Source organism: Triticum dicoccoides, chromosome 1B (assembly GCF_002162155.2).
Source record: "Triticum dicoccoides isolate Atlit2015 ecotype Zavitan chromosome 1B, WEW_v2.0, whole genome shotgun sequence".
NCBI classification, from domain to species: domain Eukaryota; kingdom Viridiplantae; phylum Streptophyta; class Magnoliopsida; order Poales; family Poaceae; genus Triticum; species Triticum dicoccoides.
In genome coordinates this window covers 39,633,966-39,648,672 of record NC_041381.1, presented here as the reverse complement: position 1 = coordinate 39,648,672, position 14,707 = coordinate 39,633,966, and positions in this window count along the sequence as shown.

The following is a 14,707-nucleotide window of genomic DNA, read 5'->3' as shown; positions in this document are numbered from 1 at the left end:
ACTATTTGAGCTTGAAACTATTGTTCTAAAAAATTAGTAACACTAATATCTCTTGAATAATTAGTTTGAACACAGTTTGACCATAGTTTGACCAGATTTGACCAACATTCAAAAAACAAAAATAATTATTTAGTAACACTAATATTCCTGAATAATTAGTTTGACCATAGTTTGACCAGATTTAACAAAAATTAAGAAAAATTGAAATTTGCTGAATTTTTTTACCTCCAGATCATAAAAGCCCCGTAACTTTTTTTCTGTTAGGTTTTTGAGGATTTTGAAAATGTTTAACGGGGTTCCCCCTCATCACTAAGCAACTCATCCAAGGTGTAGTTCTTGAACTCGGTGCCGTTGTCACTTCTAATGATCAAAATCTTTGCTTCGTGTTGATGTTGATCTTCATTTGCAAAGTTGATGATGGTTTGTTGAGTCTCACTCTTCCTCTTGAAGAAGTATACCCATGTATATCTTGAGTAGTCATCCACAGTCACCAAGCAATACTTTCTTCCACCAACACTACTAGGGAAAAGCTTAGCAGCAGCGCGGGTTTTGGGCCTATTAGTAGCGCGGGGGCCGACACTACTAATAAGGCGCTATAGCTAACGTATAGTAGTAGCGCGGGTGCCACCCGCGCTACTACTACGTCCTTTAGTAGTAGCATGGAAACCCGCGCTACTACTACTAGCGCGGGTTTTTTTTGAATTTTTCGAAAAAATATTTCGATTTTTTCCCTAATTTTCAAATTTCTGAATTATTTTAACCTCAAATCTCTAATCACCCCTCATCGCTTCTCAATTTAATCTCTAATCACCCCTTATCCTTCCAAATCATCTAACCTACCGGACGGTCACCCATCCTCTCACTACTCCAGCCTGAGCACGCTTAACTTCCGGGTTCTATTCTCCCTCGTGCACTTGTTGTTTTCCTGACAATAGTAAGATGCCAATCCTATTAACCTCAGGAATTTAGCTTGAGCATGAAGTCACACATTTCACTATTTGAGTTTGAAACTATTGTTCTAAAAAATTAGTAACACTAATATTTCTTCAATAATTAGTTTGACCATAGTTTGACCAGATTTGACCAAAATTCAAAAAAAATTATTTAGTAACACTAATATTCTTGAATAATTAGTTTGACCATAGTTTGACCAGATTTAACAAAAATAAAAAAAACTGAAGTTTGATGAATTTTTTTGCCTCCAGATCTTAAAAGCCCCGTAACTTTTTTTCTGTTAGGTTTTTGAGGATTTTGAAAATGTTTAAGGGGTTCCCCCTCATCACTAAGAAACTCATCCAAGGTGTAGTTCTTGAACTCGGTGCCGTTGTCACTTCTAATCATCAAAATCTTTGCTTCGTGTTGATGTTGATCTTCATTTGCAAAGTTGATGACAGTGTGTTGGGTCTCACTCTTCCTCTTGAAGAAGTATACCCATGTATATCTTGAGTAGTCATCCACAGTCACCAAGCAATACTTTCTTCCACTAACACTACTAGGGAAAAGCCTAGCAGCAGCGCGGGTTTTGGGCCTATTAGTAGCGCGGGGGCCGGTGCTACTAATAAGGCGCTACAGCTAACGTATAGCAGTAGCGCGGGTGCCACCCGCGCTACTACTACGTCCTTTAGTAGTAGCATGGGTAAAAACCCGCGCTACTACTATCAGCGCGGGTTTTTTTTGAATTTTTTCGACAACAAATTTCGATTTTCCCCCTAATTTTCAAATTTCTGAATTATTTTAACCTCAAATCTCTAATCACCCCTCATCGCTACTCAATTTAATCTCTAATCACCCCTTATCATTCCAAATCATCTAACTTCCCGGACGGTCACCCATCCTCTCACTACTCCAGCCTCAGCACGCTTAACTTCCGGGTTCTATTCTCCCTCGTGCACTTGTTGTTTTCCTGACAATAGTAAGATGCCAATCCTATTAACCTCAGGAATTTAGCTTGATCATGAAGTCACACATTTCACTATTTGAGTTTGAAACTATTGTTCCAAAAAATTTGTAACACTAATATTTCTTGAATAATTAGTTTGACCACATTTTGACCATAGTTTGACCAGATTTGACCAAAATTCACATAAACAAAAATAATTATTTAGTAACACTAATATTCTTGAATAATTAGTTGGAGCATAGTTTGACCAGATTTAACAAAAATTAAAAAAAACTGAAGTTTGATGAATTTTTTTGCCTCCAGATCTTAAAAGCCCCGTAACTTTTTTTCTGTTAGGTTTTTCAGGATTTTGAAAATGTTTGACGGGGTTCCCCCTCATCACTAACAAACTCATCCAGGGTGTAGTTCTTGAACTCGATGCCGTTGTCATTTCTAATCATCAAAATCTTTGCTTCGTGTTGATGTTGATCTTCATTTGCAAAGTTGATGACGGTTTGTTGAGTCTCACTCTTCCTCTTGAAGAAGTATACCCATGTATATCTTGAGTAGTCATCCACAGTCACCAAGCAATACTTTCTTCCACCAACACTACTAGGGAAAAGCCTAGCAGCAGCGCGGGTTTTGGGCCTATTAGTAGCGCGGGGGCCGACGCTACTAATAAGGCGCTACAGCTAACGTATAGCAGTAGCGCGGGTGCCACCCGCGCTACTACTACGTCCTTTAGTAGTAGCGTGGGTAAAAACCCGCGCTACTACTACCAGCGCGGGTTTTTTTTGTAATTTTGGTAAAAATATTTCGGTTTCTTCCCTAATTTTCAAATTTCTGAATTATTTTAACCTCAAATCTCTAATCACCCCTCATCGCTACTCAATTTAATCTCTAATCACCCCTTATCATTCCAAATCATCTAACTTCCCAGACGGTCACCCATCCTCTCACTACTCCAGCCTGAGCACGCTTAACTTCCGGGTTCTATTCTCCCTCGTGCACTTGTTGTTTTCCTCACAATAGTAATTGTCAATCCTATTAACCTCAGGAATTTAGCTTGAGCATGAAGTCACACATTTCACTATTTGAGCTTGAAACTATTGTTCTAAAAAATTAGTAACACTAATATTTCTTGAATAATTAGTTTGAACACAGTTTGACCATAGTTTGACCAGATTTGACCAACATTCAAAAAACAAAAATAATTATTTAGTAACACTAATATTCCTGAATAATTAGTTTGACCATAGTTTGACCAGATTTAACAAAAATTAAGAAAAATTGAAATTTGCTGAATTTTTTTACCTCCAGATCATAAAAGCCCCGTAACTTTTTTTCTATTAGGTTTTTGAGGATTTTGAAAATGTTTAACGGGGTTCCCCCTCATCACTAAGAAACTCATCCAAGGTGTAGTTCTTGAACTCGGTGCCGTTGTCACTTCTAATGATCAAAATCTTTGCTTCGTGTTGATGTTGATCTTCATTTGCAAAGTTGATGACGGTTTGTTGAGTCTCACTCTTCCTCTTGAAGAAGTATACCCATGTATATCTTGAGTAGTCATCCACAGTCACCAAGCAATACTTTCTTCCACCAACACTACTAGGGAAAAGCTTAGCAGCAGCGCGGGTTTTGGGCCTATTAGTAGCGCGGGGGCCGACACTACTAATAAGGCGCTATAGCTAACGTATAGCAGTAGCGCGGGTGCCACCCGCGCTACTACTACGTCATTTAGTAGTAGCATGGAAACCCGCGCTACTACTACTAGCGCGGGTTTTTTTTGAATTTTTCGAAAAAATATTTCGATTTTTTCCCTAATTTTCAAATTTCTGAATTATTTTAACCTCAAATCTCTAATCACCCCTCATCGCTTCTCAATTTAATCTCTAATCACCCCTTATCCTTCCAAATCATCTAACCTACCGGACGGTCACCCATCCTCTCACTACTCCAGCCTGAGCACGCTTAACTTCCGGGTTCTATTCTCCCTCGTGCACTTGTTGTTTTCCTGACAATAGTAAGATGCCAATCCTATTAACCTCAGGAATTTAGCTTGAGCATGAAGTCACACATTTCACTATTTGAGTTTGAAACTATTGTTCTAAAAAATTAGTAACACTAATATTTCTTCAATAATTAGTTTGACCATAGTTTGACCAGATTTGACCAAAATTCAAAAAAAATTATTTAGTAACACTAATATTCTTGAATAATTAGTTTGACCATAGTTTGACCAGATTTAACAAAAATAAAAAAACTGAAGTTTGATGAATTTTTTTGCCTCCAGATCTTAAAAGCCCCGTAACTTTTTTTCTGTTAGGTTTTTGAGGATTTTGAAAATGTTTAAGGGGTTCCCCCTCATCACTAAGAAACTCATCCAAGGTGTAGTTCTTGAACTCGGTGCCGTTGTCACTTCTAATCATCAAAATCTTTGCTTCGTGTTGATGTTGATCTTCATTTGCAAAGTTGATGACAGTGTGTTGGGTCTCACTCTTCCTCTTGAAGAAGTATACCCATGTATATCTTGAGTAGTCATCCACAGTCACCAAGCAATACTTTCTTCCACTAACACTACTAGGGAAAAGCCTAGCAGCAGCGCGTGTTTTGGGCCTATTAGTAGGACGGGGGCCGGTGCTACTAATAAGGCGCTACAGCTAACGTATAGCAGTAGCGCGGGTGCCACCCGCGCTACTACTACGTCCTTTAGTAGTAGCATGGGTAAAAACCCGCGCTACTACTATCAGCGCGGGTTTTTTTTGAATTTTTTCGACAACAAATTTCGATTTTCCCCCTAATTTTCAAATTTCTGAATTATTTTAACCTCAAATCTCTAATCACCCCTCATCGCTACTCAATTTAATCTCTAATCACCCCTTATCATTCCAAATCATCTAACTTCCCGGACGGTCACCCATCCTCTCACTACTCCAGCCTCAGCACGCTTAACTTCCGGGTTCTATTCTCCCTCGTGCACTTGTTGTTTTCCTGACAATAGTAAGATGCCAATCCTATTAACCTCAGGAATTTAGCTTGATCATGAAGTCACACATTTCACTATTTGAGTTTGAAACTATTGTTCCAAAAAATTTGTAACACTAATATTTCTTGAATAATTAGTTTGATCACATTTTGACCATAGTTTGACCAGATTTGACCAAAATTCACATAAACAAAAATAATTATTTAGTAACACTAATATTCTTGAATAATTAGTTTGAGCATAGTTTGACCAGATTTAACAAAAATTAAAAAAAACTGAAGTTTGATGAATTTTTTTGCCTCCAGATCTTAAAAGCCCCGTAACTTTTTTTCTGTTAGGTTTTTCAGGATTTTGAAAATGTTTGACGGGGTTCCCCCTCATCACTAACAAACTCATCCAGGGTGTAGTTCTTGAACTCGGTGCCGTTGTCATTTCTAATCATCAAAATCTTTGCTTCGTGTTGATGTTGATCTTCATTTGCAAAGTTGATGACGGTTTGTTGAGTCTCACTCTTCCTCTTGAAGAAGTATACCCATGTATATCTTGAGTAGTCATCCACAGTCACCAAGCAATACTTTCTTCCACCAACACTGTTAGGGAAAATCCTAGCAGCAGCGCTGGTTTTGGGCCTATTAGTAGCGCGGGGGCCGGCGCTACTAATAAGGCGCTACAGCTAACGTATAGCAGTAGCGCGGGTGCCACCCGCGCTACTACTATGTCCTTTAGTAGTAGCGTTGAAACCCGCACTACAACTACCAGCGCGGGGTTTTTTTTTTGAAAAAATATTTCGATTTTTTTCCCTATTTTTCAAATTCTTGAATTTTTTTAACCTCAAATCTCTAATCACCCCTCATCGCTACTCAATTTAATCTCTAATCACCCCTCATCATTCCAAATCATCTAACTTCCCGGACGGTCACCCATCCTCTCACTACTCCAGCCTGAGCACGCTTAACTTCTGGGTTCTATTCTCCCTCGTGCACTTGTTGTTTTCCTGACAATAGTAAGATGCCAATCCTATTAACCTCAGGAATTTAGCTTGAGCATGAAGTCACACATTTCACTATTTGAGTTTGAAACTATTGTTCTAAAAAATTAGTAACACTAATATTTCTTGAATAAATAGTTTGACCATAGTTTGACCAGATTTGACCAGAATTCAAAATACTTAAATAATTATTTAGTAACACTAATATTCTTGAATAATTAGTTTGACCATAGTTTGACCAGATTTAACAAAAAATAAAAAAACTGAAATTTGATGAGTTTTTTTGCCTCCAGATCTTAAAAGCCCCGTAACTTTTTTTCTGTTAGGTTTTTGAGGATTTTGAAAATGTTTAACGGGGTTCCCTCTCATCACTAAGAAACTCATCCAAGGTGTAGTTCTTGAACTCGGTGCCGTTGTCACTTCTAATCATCAAAATCTTTGCTTCGTGTTGATGTTGATCTTCATTTGCAAAGTTGATGACGGTTTGTTGAGTCTCACTCTTCCTCTTGAAGAAGTATACCCATGTATATCTTGAGTAGTCATCCACAGTCACCAAGCAATACTTTCTTCCACCAACACTAGTAGGGAAAATCCTAGCAGCAGCGCTGGTTTTGGGCCTATTAGTAGCGCGGGGGCCGGCGCTACTAATAAGGCGCTACAGCTAACGTATAGCAGTAGCCGGGTGCCACCCGCGCTACTACTATGTCCTTTAGTAGTAGCGTTGAAACCCGCACTACAACTACCAGCGCGGGTTTTTTTTTAATTTTTTTGAAAAAATATTTCGATTTTTTTCCCTAATTTTCAAATTCTTGAATTTTTTTAACCTCAAATCTCTAATCACCCCTCATCGCTACTCAATTTAATCTCTAATCACCCCTTATCATTCCAAATCATCTAACTTCCCGGACGGTCACCCATCCTCTCACTACTCCAGCCTGAGCACGCTTAACTTCCGGGTTCTATTCTCCCTCGTGCACTTGTTGTTTTCCTGACAATAGTAAGATGCCAATCCTATTAACCTCAGGAATTTAGCTTGAGCATGAACTCACATATTTCACTATTTGAGTTTGAAACTATTGTTCTAAAAAATTAGTAACACTAATATTTCTTGAATAAATAGTTTGACCATAGTTTGACCAGATTTGACCAGAATTCAAAAAAACTAAAATAATTATTTAGTAACACTAATATTCTTGAATAATTAGTTTGACCATAGTTTGACCAGATTTAACAAAAAATAAAAAAACTGAAATTTGATGAGTTTTTTTGCCTCCAGATCTTAAAAGCCCCGTAACTTCTTTTCTGTTAGGTTTTTGAGGATTTTGAAAATGTTTAATGGGGTTCCCCCTCATCACTAAGAAACTCATCCAAGGTTTAGTTCTTGAACTCGGTGCCGTTGTCACTTCTAATCATCAAAATCTTTGCTTCGTGTTGATGTTGATCTTCATTTGCAAAGTTGATGACGGTTTGTTGAGTCTCACTCTTCCTCTTGAAGAAGTATACCCATGTATATCTTGAGTAGTCATCCACAGTCACCAAGCAATACTTTCTTCCACCAACACTACTAGGGAAAAGCCTAGCAGCAGCGCGGGTTTTTGGCCTATTAGTAGCGCCGGGGCCGGCGCTACTAATAAGGCGCTACAGCTAACGTATAGTAGTAGCGCGGGTGCCACCCGCGCTACTACTACGTCCTTTAGTAGTAGCGTGGGTAAAAACCCGCGCTACTACTACCAGCGCGGTTTTTTTTGAATTTTTCGAAAAAGTATTTCGATTTTTTTCCCTAATTTTCAAATTTCTGGATTATTTTAACCTCAAATCTCTAATCACCCCTCATCACTACTCAATTTAATCTCTAATCACCCCTTATCATTCCAAATCATCTAACTTCCTGGACGGTCACCCATCCTCTCACTACTCCAGCCTGAGCACACTTAACTTCCGGGTTCTATTCTCCCTCGTGCACTTGTTGTTTTCTTGACAATAGTAAGATGCCAATCCTATTAACCTCAGGAATTTAGCTTGAGCATGAAGTCACACATTTCACTATTTGAGTTTGAAACTATTGTTCTAAAAAATTAGTAACACTAATATTTCTTGAATAAATAGTTTGACCACAGTTTGACCAGATTTGACCAGAATTCAAAAAAACAAAAATAAATATTTAGTAACACTAATATTCTTGAATAATTAGATTGACCATAGTTTGACCAAATTTAACAAAAATTAAAAAAACTGAAATTTGATGAGTTTTTTTGCCTCCAGATCTTAAAAGCCCCGTAACTTCTTTTCTGTTAGGTTTTTGAGGATTTTGAAAATGTCTAATGGGGTTCCCCCTCATCACTAAGAAACTCATCCAAGGTTTAGTTCTTGAACTCGGTGCCGTTGTCACTTCTAATCATCAAAATCTTTGCTTCGTGTTGATGTTGATCTTCATTTGCAAAGTTGATGACGGTTTGTTGAGTCTCACTCTTCCTCTTGAAGAAGTATACCCATGTATATCTTGAGTAGTCATCCACAGTCACCAAGCAATACTTTCTTCCACCAACACTACCAGGGAAAAGCCTAGCAGCAGCGCGGGTTTTGGGCCTATTAGTAGCGCGGGGTCGGTGCTACTAATAAGGCGCTACAGCTAGCGTATAGCAGTAGCGCGGGTGCCACCCGCACTACTACTACGTCCTTTAGTAGTAGCGTTGAAACCCGCACTACAACTACCAGCGCGGGTTTTTTTTTAATTTTTTTGAAAAAATATTTCGATTTTTTCCCTAATTTTCAAATTCTTGAATTTTTTTAACCTCAAATCTCTAATCACCCCTCATCGCTACTCAATTTAATCTCTAATCACCCCTTATCATTCCAAATCATCTAACTTCCCGGACGGTCACCCATCCTCTCACTACTCCAGCCTGAGCACGCTTAACTTCCGGGTTCTATTCTCCCTCGTGCACTTGTTGTTTTCCTGACAATAGTAAGATGCCAATCCTATTAACCTCAGGAATTTAGCTTGAGCATGAAGTCACACATTTCACTATTTGAGTTTGAAACTATTGTTCTAAAAAATTAGTAACACTAATATTTCTTGAATAAATAGTTTGACCATAGTTTGACCAGATTTGACCAGAATTCAAAAAAACTAAAATAATTATTTAGTAACACTAATATTCTTGAATAATTAGTTTGACCATAGTTTGACCAGATTTAACAAAAAATAAAAAAACTGAAATTTGATGAGTTTTTTTGCCTCCAGATCTTAAAAGCCCCGTAACTTTTTTTCTGTTAGGTTTTTGAGGATTTTGAAAATGTTTAACGGGGTTCCCTCTCATCACTAAGAAACTCATCCAAGGTGTAGTTCTTGAACTCGGTGCCGTTGTCACTTCTAATCATCAAAATCTTTGCTTCGTGTTGATGTTGATCTTCATTTGCAAAGTTGATGACGGTTTGTTGAGTCTCACTCTTCCTCTTGAAGAAGTATACCCATGTATATCTTGAGTAGTCATCCACAGTCACCAAGCAATACTTTCTTCCACCAACACTGCTAGGGAAAAGCCTAGCAGCAGCGCGGGTTTTGGGCCTATTAGTAGCGCCGGGGCCGGCGCTACTAATAAGGCGCTACAGCTAACGTATAGTAGTAGCGCGGGTGCCACCCGCGCTACTACTACGTCCTTTAGTTGTAGCGTGGGTAAAAACCCACGCTACTACTACCAGCGCGGTTTTTTTTTGAATTTTTCGAAAAAGTATTTCGATTTTTTTCCCTAATTTTCAAATTTCTGGATTATTTTAACCTCAAATCTCTAATCACCCCTCATCACTACTCAATTTAATCTCTAATCACCCCTTATCATTCCAAATCATCTAACTTCCTGGACGGTCACCCATCCTCTCACTACTCCAGCCTGAGCACACTTAACTTCCGGGTTCTATTCTCCCTCGTGCACTTGTTGTTTTCTTGACAATAGTAAGATGCCAATCCTATTAACCTCAGGAATTTAGCTTGAGCATGAAGTCCCACATTTCACTATTTGAGTTTGAAACTATTGTTCTAAAAAATTAGTAACACTAATATTTCTTGAATAAATAGTTTGACCACAGTTTGACCAGATTTGACCAGAATTCAAAAAAACAAAAATAAATATTTAGTAACACTAATATTCTTGAATAATTAGTTTGACCATAGTTTGACCAAATTTAACAAAAATTAAAAAAACTGAAATTTGATGAGTTTTTTTGCCTCCAGATCTTAAAAGCCCCGTAACTTTTTTTCTGTTAGGTTCTTGAGGATTTTGAAAATGTTTAATGGGGTTCCCCCTCATCACTAAGAAACTCATCGAAGGTGTAGTTCTTGAACTCGGTGCCGTTGTCACTTCTAATCATCAAAATCTTTGCTTCGTGTTGATGTTGATCTTCATTTGCAAAGTTGATGACGGTTTGTTGAGTCTCACTCTTCCTCTTGAAGAAGTATACCCATGTATATCTTGAGTAGTCATCCATAGTCACCAAGCAATACTTTCTTCCACCAACACTGCTAGGGAAAAGCCTAGCAGCAGCGCGGGTTTTGGGCCTATTAGTAGCGCCGGGGCCGGCGCTACTAATAAGGCGTTCTAGCTAACGTATAGCAGTAGCGCGGGTGCCACCCGCGCTACTACTATGTCCTTTAGTAGTAGCGTGGGTAAAAACCCGCGCTACTACTACCAGCGCGGTTTTTTTTGAATTTTTCGAAAAATATTTCGATTTTTTCCCCTAATTTTCAAATTTCTGGATTATTTTAACCTCAAATCTCTAATTACCCCTGATCACTACTCAATTTAAACTCTAATCACCCCTTACATTCCAAATCATCTAACTTCCCGGACGGTCACCCATCCTCTCACTACTCCAGCCTGAGCACGCTTAACTTCCAGGTTCTATTCTCCCTCGTGCACTTGTTGTTTTCTTGACAATAGTAAGATGCCAATCCTATTAACCTCAGGAATTTAGCTTGAGAATGAATTCACACATTTCACTATTTGAGTTTGAAACTATTGTTCTAAAAAAATAGTAACACTAATATTTCTTGAATAATTAGTTTGACCACAGTTTGACCATAGTTTGACCATAGTTTGACCAGATTTGACCAAAATTAAAAAAAACAGAAATAATTATTTAGTAACACTAATATTCTTGAGTAATTAGTTTGACCATAGTTTGACCAGATTTAACAAAAATTAAAAAAACTACAATTTGCTGAATTTTTTTGCCTCCAGATCTTAAAAGCCCCGTAACTTTTTTTCTGTTAGGTTTTTGAGGATTTTGAAAATGTTTAACGGGGTTCCCCCTCATCACTAAGAAACTCATCCAAGGTGTAGTTCATGAACTCAGTGCCGTTGTCACTTCTAATCATCAAAATCTTTGGTTCGTGTTGATGTTGATCTTCATTTGCAAAGTTGATGACGGTTTGTTGAGTCTCACTCTTCCTCTTGAAGAAGTATACCCATGTATATCTTGAGTAGTCATCCACAGTCACCAAGCAATACTTTCTTCCACCAACACTACCAGGGAAAAGCCTAGCAGCAGCGCGGGTTTTGGGCCTATTAGTAGCGCGGGGTCGGTGCTACTAATAAGGCGCTACAGCTAGCGTATAGCAGTAGCGCGGGTGCCACCCGCACTACTACTACGTCCTTTAGTAGTAGCATTTTTAAAAACCCACGCTACTACTACCAGCGCTGGTTTCTTTTGAATTTTTTTGAAAAAATATTTCGATTTTTTCCCCTAATTTTCAAATTTCTGAATTATTTTAACCTCAAATCTCTAATCACCCCTCATCGCTACTCAATTTAATCTCTAATCACCCCTTATCATTCCAAATCATCTAACTTCCCGAACGGTCACCCATCCTCTCACTACTCCAGCCTGAGCATGCTTAACTTCTGGGTTCTATTCTCCCTCGTGCACTTCTTGTTTTCCTGACAATAGTAAGATGCCAATCCGATTAACCTCAGGAATTTAGCTTGAGCATGAAGTCACACATTTCACTATTTGAGTTTGAAACTATTGTTCTAAAAAATTAGTAACACTAATATTTCTTGAATAAATAGTTTGACCATAGTTTGACCAGATTTGACCAGAATTCACAAAAACAAAAATAATTATTTAGTAACACTAATATTCTTGAATAATTAGTTTGACCATAGTTTGACCAGATTTACCAAAAATTAAAAAAACTGAAATTTGATGAGTTTTTTTCCCTCCAGATTTTAAAAGCCCCGTAACTTTTTTTCTGTTAGGTTTTTGAGGATTTTGAAAATGTTTAACGGGGTTCCCCCTCATCACTAAGAAACTCATCCAAGGTGTAGTTCTTGAACTCGGTGTCGTTGTCACTTCTAATCAACAAAATCTTTGCTTCGTGTTGATGTTGATCTTCATTTGCAAAGTTGATGACGGTTTGTTGAGTCTCACTCTTCCTCTTGAAGAAGTATACCCATGTATATCTTGAGTAGTCATCCACAGTCACCAAGCAATACTTTCTTCCACCAACACTACTAGGGAAAAGCCTAGCAGCCGTGCGGGTTTTGGGCCTATTAGTAGCGCCGGGGCCGGCGCTACTAATAAGGCGCTACAACTAACGTATAGCCGTAGCGCGGGTGCCACCCGCGCTATTACTACGTCCATTAGTAGTAGCGTGGGTAAAAACCCGCGCTACTACTACCAGCGTGGTTTTTTTTGAATTTTTTGAAAAAATATTTCAATTTTTTCCCTAATTTTCAAATTTCTGGATTATTTTAACCTCAAATCTCTAATCACCCCTCATCGCTACTCAATTTAATCTCTAATCACCCCTTATCATTCCAAATCATTGTCGATGTACTAGAATAGGGGTACCCTAGTACCCCGAACTTGTGCACGGGCAGTTGCAGCACCCCGCGACAAGTCTTGCCGGACGAACGCCAAGATCCTCCGTGGTTCCCTTGGAGCCATTCAAGAACAAAGTATTTAAGCTCAGGAGACAAGGCCCCGGCAAGAGGAGCTTGCCGGGAAGGCCAACCAAGGCACTCCAAGGAACTTGCCGCGACGCGCCACGCGCTTCGGCAAGGCAACAAGGCCCCGGCAAGAGGAGCTTGCCGGGAAGACCAACCAAGGTACCTCGAGGCCCGGTGAGCGACAAGCTTCCGGACCCGACAAGATAACAGCAGCGGCAAGGCGCTTGCCGCGGCAGGCGGCCACTCTGTGCCCACGCTCCAGCGCATCCACCAACGTGTCGCTCTGGGGGCCTCTCCAGGCACGCGTGGCGGGAGGCTGTGCGGTGAGCAGTGGCATGCGAAGCTGACAAGATCGCCATCATGGTGAACGGTGGCGCCCCTAACGGTCCTTTTCTGCACTATTTGGGCGACTCAGACGGGCATTTAATGCCCTTGTCCCCTGCCGTCAGGGTTAGGTAGGGTGCACTGTACAAGTAACTGTATCGACCACCTCACTTTTTACATTTGTACCCTTCTCTGCGTTGCCACCTATCGGTGACCCCTTTAGCGTACAAAAGGAGGCCCAGGCACAACGTAGGGGGGTTAGACAAGGTTCGCCAGGTTCGAGGGTTCGACCGGTTAAGAACCCAGAAAAACACTACGCTCTCTCTCGGGAGCAAGAACACAAGATAACCAAACAAGCAGTAGTAGGAGTTTTATCTCTTCGGAGAGCTCCGAAGCTGGGTAAATCGCTCGTGTGCTTCGCCTCGATCTGCTCTTCGTGCGACCTCCGCCCCCCGCCAAACCGAAAGGGGCCCGGTCCGCCGTCCCCATAGGTGTTCGTGGATCAGTTTCCCCGACATCTTTGGCGCGCCAGGTAGGGGGCGTCGAGATTGTGTGAACCTGATTCGGCATTCACACGAGCTAGATCTTCATTCCCTTCATCAACATGCCACCGAAGAAGAAGACTTCGGCGGCAGCCGCTCCGTCCACGTCACTTCCGCCACCGTTGGAGCAAACGGGTGGTGGAATGGACGCCGGCGGAAGAATGGACGTCAACGAGGAAGCTTACGATGCTGCCAGGTCCAAGGACAAGGCTGCACAAACCTCGGCGACTGTACATGTTCCGCACCACTCTCAGGAGGCGCAAGACCAACAGCGTCATGGCACTCGCAGTGCCATATGCAAGATAGGCCAAGACCAAGCTTGTGGATCTCGGGGCGCTCAAGACCAGCATGCACGCCAGCGTGCTGACACGAGCGGGGCACGGTCGCCTGGACGGGATACTGCTCCTTCTAACATCTTTAGAAGTCCGAGCACGTCCCGCTCCTCGCGCCGTCCGCCACTGCCCCCACTACTCCCGCAGAAGCTTTGGCGCGATGTCAACTTCTCCTAGATTACCCTCCAACGTCGGACAAGATCGACGAATGGAGGGCCACCATTCAGAGTCTCATCGGCTACGCCAACGGCGACACTCCACGGTGGCCGAGCGCGTCGCCGCCGCGGCAGGGTTGCCGGGCGCGAGCCGGTGGCGACGAAACGGGTGGAGGTGCAACTACCATGCAATCACCACCCCAAAGGCCAAGATCGCCGACTCGCCGGATCTACCTCGACAGCGACTCCACCGCATCGTCGGATCCACGAGCTCGTCGCGATCAGCGCCAAGTTCTTCATGATCGACAACAAGAAGACGCTCGAACTCGTATCGAGCGCCGAAGAGAAATGCGATGTCAGTCCGACAAGCGCGCTGGGCCCTCTGTTGACATGCATGCGCCAGGGGAACCAGGCGGTCTGCCGTACGCGGTAGGTTGCCCTGCGTTCACTCATGAGCTGCGGCAAGTCCAGTCACCCAGCACGTAGAACTTCAAGCCAGACGTACTAGAGAAGTACGACGGCAAGACGCATCCGTCGGAGTTCCTCAGCAT